Source organism: Jatropha curcas, chromosome 7, assembly GCF_041381405.1.
Source record: "Jatropha curcas cultivar XTBG-Jc1 chromosome 7, XTBG_Jcur_1.0, whole genome shotgun sequence".
Lineage (NCBI taxonomy): Eukaryota > Viridiplantae > Streptophyta > Magnoliopsida > Malpighiales > Euphorbiaceae > Jatropha > Jatropha curcas.
Genome location: NC_143157.1, coordinates 19,111,306 through 19,121,583, shown reverse-complemented (window position 1 = coordinate 19,121,583; position 10,278 = coordinate 19,111,306). Strand labels below are relative to the sequence as shown.

The window sequence follows — 10,278 nt, the reverse complement described above, 5'->3', positions numbered from 1 at the left end:
ACTTTCTCACAAAGCTCTTTGCAGAAAATAGAAAGACTTTGCAAAGAACAGCTATTAATTAGAATTACTTCACAATATCTTAATTAATTTCAAAACTACTTTATGAAGGAAAGTTATTACGTTTAGAACTAACTCATAAAGTTTAAATAAATATTAAAGATTATGTGAGAGACAGTTATAGAATTTTTGAACTGCTTCACAAGCTTTTAAGATAGATTAGAAAACTAATTTAAAACCCAAATAATGAGATATACTGAAAATAGAAGAACAGTATAGAACTTGGTATATTCACTTATGCAGAAGTCCAGAGTTCTAATTTCAGTAATAGATAAAGCTTATTCCAGTTTAGAACATCAAAACTATTAACAACTTTAGCATTTCTAAATTATAAACACAAGTGTGAGTAAGATAGTATCAAGCAGAACTTCAGAAAATAAAAAAATTAACGCAGTGATTTATAGTGGTTCGGCACTAACTCGCCTACATCCACTCTCCAAGACTCATCTTGAGATCATCAACTATGTTATCTCTTTTCAAGGGTAAGAGACAAACCAATAGTACAAGGCAATAGATCAACTCCTAGATCTACCCTTTGTCCGACTAGATTTTCTGAATAATCTAGTTAACCTCAACCCTTTCTATTTTCGGCAGAGAATAGAAACTTAAATCAAGACATTAGAATCTCTCTCACGGAGAAGGTCGCTTGATAACCTATTTCACACTAGCTTTTCACCTAAGCTATTACACAAATGTTTTCAAATAAAAACCTGTCTACAAAAGATTACAGAATCTAAATAGACAAACATAAATGCAAATATATGCATAGGAAAAACAAAGTTTAAGATTAGAAAATCATTTTAGAGATTAGAACTATTTTTCAAAAGAAGTGTTATAAAATTTCTTTTCTCTTTTAAAGATAAAACGTGAAGTAATAAGATGAAGAGAAATAAGGGGGTTGAGAGTAAGTTTTGACACATAAAAGATTCGATCAATGGACATATGCTCTTAAAACAACCTTTTTTTTTCATTTAAAGAGAAAGACGCCTTTTATAGAGAGGGATGAGAATCCCATTTTAGAAAGTAAGACCTCGTCTTTTCAAATCAGAATATTGACTTTCCAAATTTAGAAGATACGGAGATCTTTGTTACCAAAAATTCTTTGAGTTAATATCTTTTCTTTTAAGGTAAGTGAATAAGAGAAGATTTTTAAACTTTCCTTTTAAAACATAATTTTCGAAATTAAGAATACGAAAAAATCTTTTTCGAAATATTCTATTACCAAAAATGATTGAGACAAAATCTCTTTCATTTAGCTAAACAAATAAATGCAAGATTTTGATATTTCCTTAAAAATTAATTTTTGAAAATAAAAGCATAAAAACCTCTTTTGAATTATTCTATTACCAAAAACGATTGAGACAAAGTCTCTTCCATTTAGGTAAGTGAATAAAATTTGAATTTTTATGAAGATATTTTTTGAAAAAAGAGAAAAGCTTTTTCTAAGAAATTTGTTACCAAAATGATCGAGACATAATCTCTTCCATTTTAGGTAAGAGAGTTAAGGAACGAAAGCTTTGACTTCTTAAGATAATATTTTCGAAAATATTTTTGATAAGGAGAGAAAAATTATTTTTATGCTTATAAATGGACATTCTTTCTATCCTACAACAAATCCTAAAGAGCTAACCACTAAAATCTTCAATGGTCTTCATGATATTTGATTGTCCTTAGATTTGTAGGATTTTGCCTTGTTTATTATTTTCCATATTTAAATATGCATAAAATAATATTAGTACAAATAAAATAATTTAAATTTATTTGTTTTGCTTTAATCATCAAAATCTCGAGATAAGAATTTGACCCTTGAGCCAACAAAAGTAGCGTTACAAGTAGCTTATACGATAAAGTGTAATACAAATTAACCACTTATATTTATTTTAATCTAAACAAAAACTTATGCTTTAATATTATATAGCTAAAACAAATTAAAAGTTGTACAAAAAATAAGTATATAATGAGCATAGTCAATGGCAATGCACGTTGTACAATTGACTAGTAGTGTATATAAATGTGGGAATAGAGGGAAATAATGAGATTTCCGATAGTGCACTTAATGAAATTAAAATATCCTAAAATAACTTTAGTCATACCCAATTAAAAAATTACATTTTATTAGTTGATCGATGTTATAAATACTACATAATATAATGGATGTCCATGAAGTTTATTAAAGAAAATTATTTATTTCTCCAAAAGTTATGTCCTTTAGCATAAAGGGTAATGTCCTTTAGGATGAATGGTTATATCCTTTAGTTTGTAAGGTTGTGTCCTTTAGGATGAAGGATTATATCCTTTAATGTGTAAGGTTATGTCTTTTGGATCATATTTTGTATCCTATAAATAGTTACTTAATCCTTTGGATTAGGCAACAAGATCCTAATATAGGAAATCAATTTCTCTCTCCTCTTAACTATTTTATCTATTCTTTCTATTTTTTATATTTCATAATACGTTATCAACACAAGGCTCTGTCATTTTGCGCACCTATTTTGACTTAACTTTAAGGTAAAATAAATTTTACTTCCTTCTTTCTTCTTTATGACAAACCTTTCAAAACTTGAATTTGATGCTCTTAATATTTTGGGCAAGAATTATCTGTCATGGATATTGGATGCTGAAATTCACTTAGATGTAATGAGTCTTGGAGACACCATCAAAAATAAAAATCAAGCATCAAAACAAGACCGTGTCAAAGCAATTATTTTCCTTCGCCATCACCTCGATGAAAGATTGAAAATTGAATATCTAACCGTTAAGGATCCTCTTATCTTGTGGAATAATTTGAAAGAAAGGTATAATCATAAAAAAATGGTTGTTCTTCCAAAAGCAAGGTATGATTGGATGCACTTCAGGCTGCAAGATTTCAAACCAATCTGTGAGTATAATTCTACTATATTTAGACTAACTTCTCAATTAAAACTGTATGGAGAAAATATTACTGATAAAGATATGTTAGAAAAAACGTTCGCCACTTTTCATGCCTCAAATTTGCTCCTGCTATAGCAATATCGAGAGAAAGCCTTTGAGAAATATTATGAACTGATTTCATGTCTTCTTATGGCTGAATAAAATAATGAATTATTAATGAAAAATCACGAAAATCGATCGACTGGCTCTACCTCATTCCCTGAAATGAATGAGGTTTCTGCTCACTATTCTAAATATGGAAAAAGTCATGGTCCCAGTCGTCACCTTGGCCGCGGTCGTAGTCATGGTCGAGAAAGAAATATATATTACAATCGCAATGATCGTACCCGTACTTTATTAAATTCTCACCACCAGAAGTGGAAAAAGAAAGATGAGAAATAAGAAATAATGTCATATAAAAATTAGAGGAATTATGCTTTAGATGTGGTGCAAAGGGGCATTGGACTCTTACCTGTCATACACCAAAATATTTAGTTGATCATTATCAAGCATCATTGAAATAGAAAGACAAAAATGCAAAAATAAATATTTTTTTAAATGCTAATGATGCTGAGATTGATATAACACATCTGGATGTGGCAGATTTTTGAACACCCTGATAGGAAGATTGATCATTTGATTGATGATAAAATTGCTAGCTAATTATTTAAATGGTTTTGTGTATGTCTAGTTTTCTATTAACATTGTCAAGTAATTTCCTAAAATTTTTACCCTTTATCATGCAATATAAATAATGTTATATGCTTTATTTATTATTTTAAATTTTGCATACAATTTTACATCATATATCTCTCATATTGTGTATCATCTTTCTTTTGAAGATAATATGGATGTTTCAAAATTTTTATTTGGATTAAACTTCAATGATGAAGATATGTGTCTAATTGATAGTGCAACTATGCGTACCATATTAAAAAATAGAAAATATTTTTCTCATTTGCTATGGAAAAAACAAGTGTTAATACAACATCTGGCAGTACAAATTTAATTAAGGTTCTGGAAGAGCCACCATATTTCTAATTGAGGGAACAAAATTTGTTATACATAATGCATTGTTTTCTTCCAAAACTCGAAGAAATTTATTGAGTTTCAAAGATATTTGCAGAGATGGATACCATATTGAAACAATAGATGAAATGAATATTGGATATCTTTGCATTATTGGTAATGTCTCACGAAAGAAATGTGTATAGGAAAAACTATCAACTTTATCATCCAGTTTGTACTATGCTAAGATTAGCGCAATTGAGACATATTCTATAGTAAACCAAAAGTTTACGGATCCAAACATTTCCGTACTTTAGCATAATCGATTGGGACATCCCGGATCTATAATGATGTGAAGAATAATTAATAATTGATATGGCCATCCTTTAAAGAACCAGAAGATTCTTACAAATGAAGATTTTCCTTATGCTGCTTGTTATCAAGTCAAATTAATTATTAGACCATCACCAACCAAGGTTGGAAATAAATCACCTGCATTTTTAGAACATATTCATGGGGATATTTGTGGACCTATACATCCACCGAGTGGACAATTTAGATATTTTATGGTCCTAATATACGCATCTTCAAGATGGTCTTATGTGTGCTTATTATCATCTCACAACGTGACATTTGCGAGATTACTTGTGCAAATAATTTAATTACGGGCTGAGTTTTCAGATCATCCAATTAAATCTATTTGTCTTGATAATGCTGCATAATTGTCATCTCGTGCTTTTTATGAATATTGTTTATCAATTGGAATAACTATTGAACATCCTGTGGCATATGTTCATACACAAAATGACCTAGCAGATGTTGGCTCAAGGGTCAATTTCTAATCTCAGATTTTGATGATTAATACAAAACAAATAAATTTAAATTATGCTATTTGTGCTAATTTTATTTTATGCAGAATCACTATGGAAAGAAATCGTACAAGGCAAGTCCTACATTGAGTATGAAGTTATTCGAAGATCCTAGTAGCTAGGTATTTAGGATACTTTGTTGGATAGAGAGAAAATCCATATATGAGCAAATAAATTAAGTTTTCTTTCAAAAATATTTTTTCAAAAAATTAGATTCTTCAAAATAATTTCTTTCGTAAAAATATTTTATTTGTTTTCGAAAAATATTCCTTAAATCGAAATGATTTAATTTCCCAAAACTAAAGAGATTATTTCTCTAATGTTTTTGGTAATAAAATCATACACTTTTCGGAAACATCTTTTGAAAGATCTAAAGTATTTAAAATTATTTTCTTACCTTAAAAACGAAGGAGAATCCTTTTCGTTTTTAGTAAGAGCATCCTTCCGTAAAAATATTTTCCAAATAATGCTATCGAAAATCTTTTGTTTAAAGGAAAGCAAAATCGTGTTTTATTCTCTTACCAAAAAGGATAAAATAAATTTTTGGTAACAAAGATTCTCATATCTTCTAAATAAGGAAAGAAGATATTTTGATTTTAAATGAAATGTCCACTTTCCAAAAGCAAGGGACACGATGCTCCCTATAAATAGGAGCTTTCACGTCTTGAGCTATGGTGGAAATAAGAGTTTTTGTTTTAAGAGCATTCTCTCATTGATCAAATCTTTATCTCTCAAAACTTACTCTCTACCCCCCATTTTTCTTTTCATCTTTACACTTAACGTTTTTATCTTTAAAGAGAAAAGAATTTTTACAACTACTTTTGAAAAACGGTTCTGAGTTCTAAACGATTTTCTAATCTGGTAAACTGTTTTTTCTGTGCTTATATGTGCGTTTCTTTCTGTCTATTTAGATTCTGTTATCTATAGTAGACAGGCTTTTATTTGATAAACATTTGTGTAATAGCTTGGGTGATAAGCTATTGTGAAAGAGGTTATCAAGCGACCTTCTCCTTGTGTGAGATTTTAATGTCTTGAATTGAGTTTCTATACTCTGCCAAAAACAAAAAGGGTTGAGGTTAACTAGAACCTTTGGAAAATCTAATGGGATAAAAGGGTAGATCTAGGTGTTGATCTATTGCCTTGTACTGTTGGTTTGTCTCTTACCTTTGAAAAGAGATAACATAGTTGAGAATCTCAAGATGCGTCTTGAGGAGTGGCTGTAGGTGAGTTAGTGCCGAACCACTATAAATCACTGTGTTCATCTTTTAATTTCTGAAGTTTGCTTGATACTGCTTTTATTACACCTCTGTTTACATTTTAGAAATGCTTAAGTTGAAAATGAATTTGATGTTCTAAAACTGTAATAAGTCTTATCTTTTTTGAGCATTAGAACTCTGGAATTCTAATAAGTGAACATACCATGTTCTAATCGTTCTTCTATTCACAGTATATTTCACTGCTTGGGTTTCTAATTGATTTTCTAAACTTTATGAGGAAGTTCTAATTACAAATAGCTTTCCATCGTAAAGTAGTTCTGATACTTGATTAAGGCTTTGTGAAGTAGTTCTAAATTCAATAACTGTCTCTCAAACAGTCTTATGTGATTTTCTAAACTTTATGAGGAAGTTCTAATTTCAATAGCTTTCCTTCATAAAGAAGTTTTAATATTGAATAAGTCAGTGTCAAGCAGTTCTAATTAATAGCTGCACGTTGCACAGACTTTCTATCTTTTATGAATAGAACATTGTGAGGTGATTCTAATCCATATTCTATTCTCACAAAGTTCTTTGTTTTTCCGCTGCACTTAGAATTCTATATTTGTTTAGAAATTCTAAAATTTTATATCTGTGTTTAGAAAACCCAATTCACCCCCCCTCTTGGGTTGTGCCATACATATACGGGACCCAAAGCAGAGTCATTTATTAAATGTCTCCAATTGATTGCAAGACCATTACTTATGAGAATAAAATTACCAACTTCTGTTTGGGGCCATGCTATTCTTCATGCAGCAACACTTGTTCGCCTTAGGCCAATAAATTATAATTAATTCTCCCCATTACAATTGGCTTTTGGTCATGAATCGAATATCTCTCATCTAAGAATTTTTAGATGTGCTATATGTGCCAATAGCATTACCACAACGTACCAAAATGGATCCTCAGAGAAGGTTAGGAATATATATTGGGTATGAATCACCGCCTATTATTCGTTACCTCGAACCATTGACAGGAGATTTATTTACAGCTCGTTTTGCTGACTATCAATTTGATGAAATAATTTTTCCAGAATTAAGGGGAGAGAAAAAGGAAATAAAAGGGAACTTGAATGGAAAGTTTCATCTTTATATCATCTTGATCCTCATGCAGTTATATGTGAGCAAGAGGCTAAAAAGATCATCAATTTGCAAAGAATAGCAAATAAAATGCTAGACGCATTTATTGATTCAAAATGAATAGCAAATCATATATTCAACTACTGATGTTCTAGTTTGAATTGACGTCCCTGCAAGACCATCCACTAGTGCTATAGCTAATGAATCTAATGTACGCCAGAAGCGTGATAGACCATTGGGTTCTAAAGACAAAAATTCTAAAAAGAAGAAAACATTAAATACTCCTAATAGCACTGTTGAAGAATCAAATGAAATGGATCAAGATATTATTGTTCATGATGATATTCCTGAAGAAAATCATTTACATGAACATCAAGAAAATGAGGAAAAATCAGTAAGTTTTCTCAGAGCAGGAAGAAATCCTAATCGAGTGAGAACAGAAATTGATGATGTTTTTGCTTACAATGTTGCACTTGATGTTATGAAAGATAGTGAAGATATTGCGCCTCAATCTATTAAAGAATGTCAACAAAGGCATGATTGGCAAGAATGGAAAGATGTAATTCAATCTTAATTAAATTCACTTTCCAAATGTGCAGTTTTTGGACCAATAGTCGAGACACCAAAGTGTGTGAAACCAATAGGATACAAATGGGTTTTTGTGCGAAAGCGAAATGAGCATAATGAAATTACAAGGTGTATAGCACGTCATGTGGCACAAGGATTTTCACGAAGACCTAGTATTGATTATAAAGAAACATATTCTCCTGTTAAGGATGCAATTACTTTTCGGTACCTTATCAGTTTAGCAGTACATGAAAAACTTGAAATGCATTTAATGGATGTGGTTACAGCCTATCTATATGGCTCACTTGATAATGACATTTATGTGAAAATCCCTGAAGGATTTAAAATGCCCGAAGCATATAAGTCAAATTCCAGAGAATTATATTCAATCAAATTACAAAGGTCTTTGTATGGATTAAAGCAATCTAGGCACATGTAGTACAATCGCCTCAGTAAATATCTAATAAAGGAAGGTTATATAAATGATTCAATTTGTCCATGTGTTTTTATTAAAAGATCAACATCTGAATTAGTTGTTATTGCTATATATGTTGATGAGATACATTTTATTGGAACTCCAGAAGAGCTTCAAAATGCAATTAAGTATTCAAAGAAAGAATTTGAAATGAAAGACCTAGGAAAGATAAAATTTTGTCTCGGTTTATAGATTGAGCATTTACCATAAGAAATTTTAATTCATCAATCTCTATACAAAAAAGATTTTAAAATGATTTTGTATGGACATAGCTCATCCATTTAGTAGTCCAATGGTGTTTCGATCACTTGATTTAAATAAAGATCCATTTCGACCTCCAAAAAAGAACGAGGAAATTTTTGGTCTTGAAGTACCATATCTAAGTGCAATTGGTGCATTAACGTATCTTGCCAATACTACGAGACCAGATATAACATTTTCTGTTAATTTACTTGCAAGATATAGTTCTACTCCTACTCGAAGGCACTGGAATGGGATCAAGCATATTTTGAGATATTTGAAAGGGACAATTGATATGAGTTTTTTTTTTTTTTTTTTTGAATGAATCTAGTCCAAATTTATTGGTTTTGCAAATCATGTAGAAATAATAGCTAGTCATGAAGCAAGTCGAGAATGCATTTGGTTGAGATCCATGATTCATTTTAGTCGAGAAAAATATGATTTATCTTGCAAAAATTTACCCACAGTGTTATATGAAGATAATGCAGCTTGTATAGCCAAGTTAAAGGGAGGATTCATTAAAAGCGATAGAACCAAACATATATCACTAAAGTTCTTTTCCACATATGATCTTCTAAAGAATGATGATATTAATATACAACAGATTCGTTTAAGTGACAATATGGCAAATTTATTTACCAAGTTTTCCTACCAACTTCAACATTCAAGAAAATGGTATACAAGATCAGTATGCGTCAGCTTAATGTTCTAAATGCAATCAGGGGGAGAAATAAATTTTTAAGACACAAAGAATATTGTACTCTTTTTCTTTCACTTGGATTTCTTTCCCACTGGGTTTTTTCCTAATAAGGTTTTAACAAGGCATATTCTTTATGTAATGTGCATCCAAGGGGAGTGTTATAAATGCTATATAATATAATAGATGTCCATTAAGTTTATAAAAGAAAATTATATATTTCTTCAAAAGTTATGTCCTTTGGAATAAAAGGTTATATCTTTTAGGATGAATAGTTATGTCCTTTAGTTTGTAAGGTTGTATCCTTTAGGATGAAAGATTATATCTTTTAATGTGTAAGTTTGTGTCTTTTGGATCATATTTTGTATTCTATAAATAGTTGCTTAATCCTTTGGATTAGGCAACTAAGATCCTAATACAAGAAATCAATTTCTCTCCACTCTCTCTTATTTTATCGATTCTTTCTATTTCTTATATTTCATAACAATTGGATATATTTACATAAATTATCTTTTAAATAAATACATATAGATTATTAAGCATTTCAAAATTTTAAATTTTATTATTTTTAATAAATATATATGATAAGGAGACATTTGAAAATTTTTATATTTTATTTTTTAAATATTTGATTATATTTTAATTATAATTTAAAATATTTTATTTCAGAGAGAAATAAAAAAGTATATTTTTTTGTTAATATTCTTTTTTTTCTTTATATGTGTATGATTTGATTGGATATTTTTTTTAAAAAAAAACACATAATATTTTATTCAGGAGAGAGACAAAAAATGAAAAAAGTATGTTGATTTTATTAATATTTTTCTCTATGTTTATATGATTTGATCATTGTTCCAAGCACCAGATCAGTCGATGAATCGGTGAAGGTAGGGATTCAGTAAACCGGAAGGTTTGACTAGGTTCAATATAGCATTTTAAATATATTTATTAAAATAAAATTAAAAATATAGTTTTAAAAAAAAATTTGATCGCAAATAAAAAATAGTTTCAAATTTGGATTTTACAAAAAGCATAAAAAAATTAGTAAATAATTTTGAAGAAAAAGAATAAAATATGAAGAAATTTGATACTAAAAAAATTAGTTAATTACCATAAAATATAT

At 29.4% G+C, this 10,278-nt stretch overlaps 1 pseudogene; it reads left to right on the top strand.

The window, feature by feature from the left end:
* The first annotated feature begins 2,536 nt into the window (after positions 1 to 2,536).
* LOC149494869 (uncharacterized) lies at positions 2,537 to 3,693 on the top strand (annotated as a pseudogene).
* The last annotated feature ends 6,585 nt before the right edge of the window (positions 3,694 to 10,278 follow it).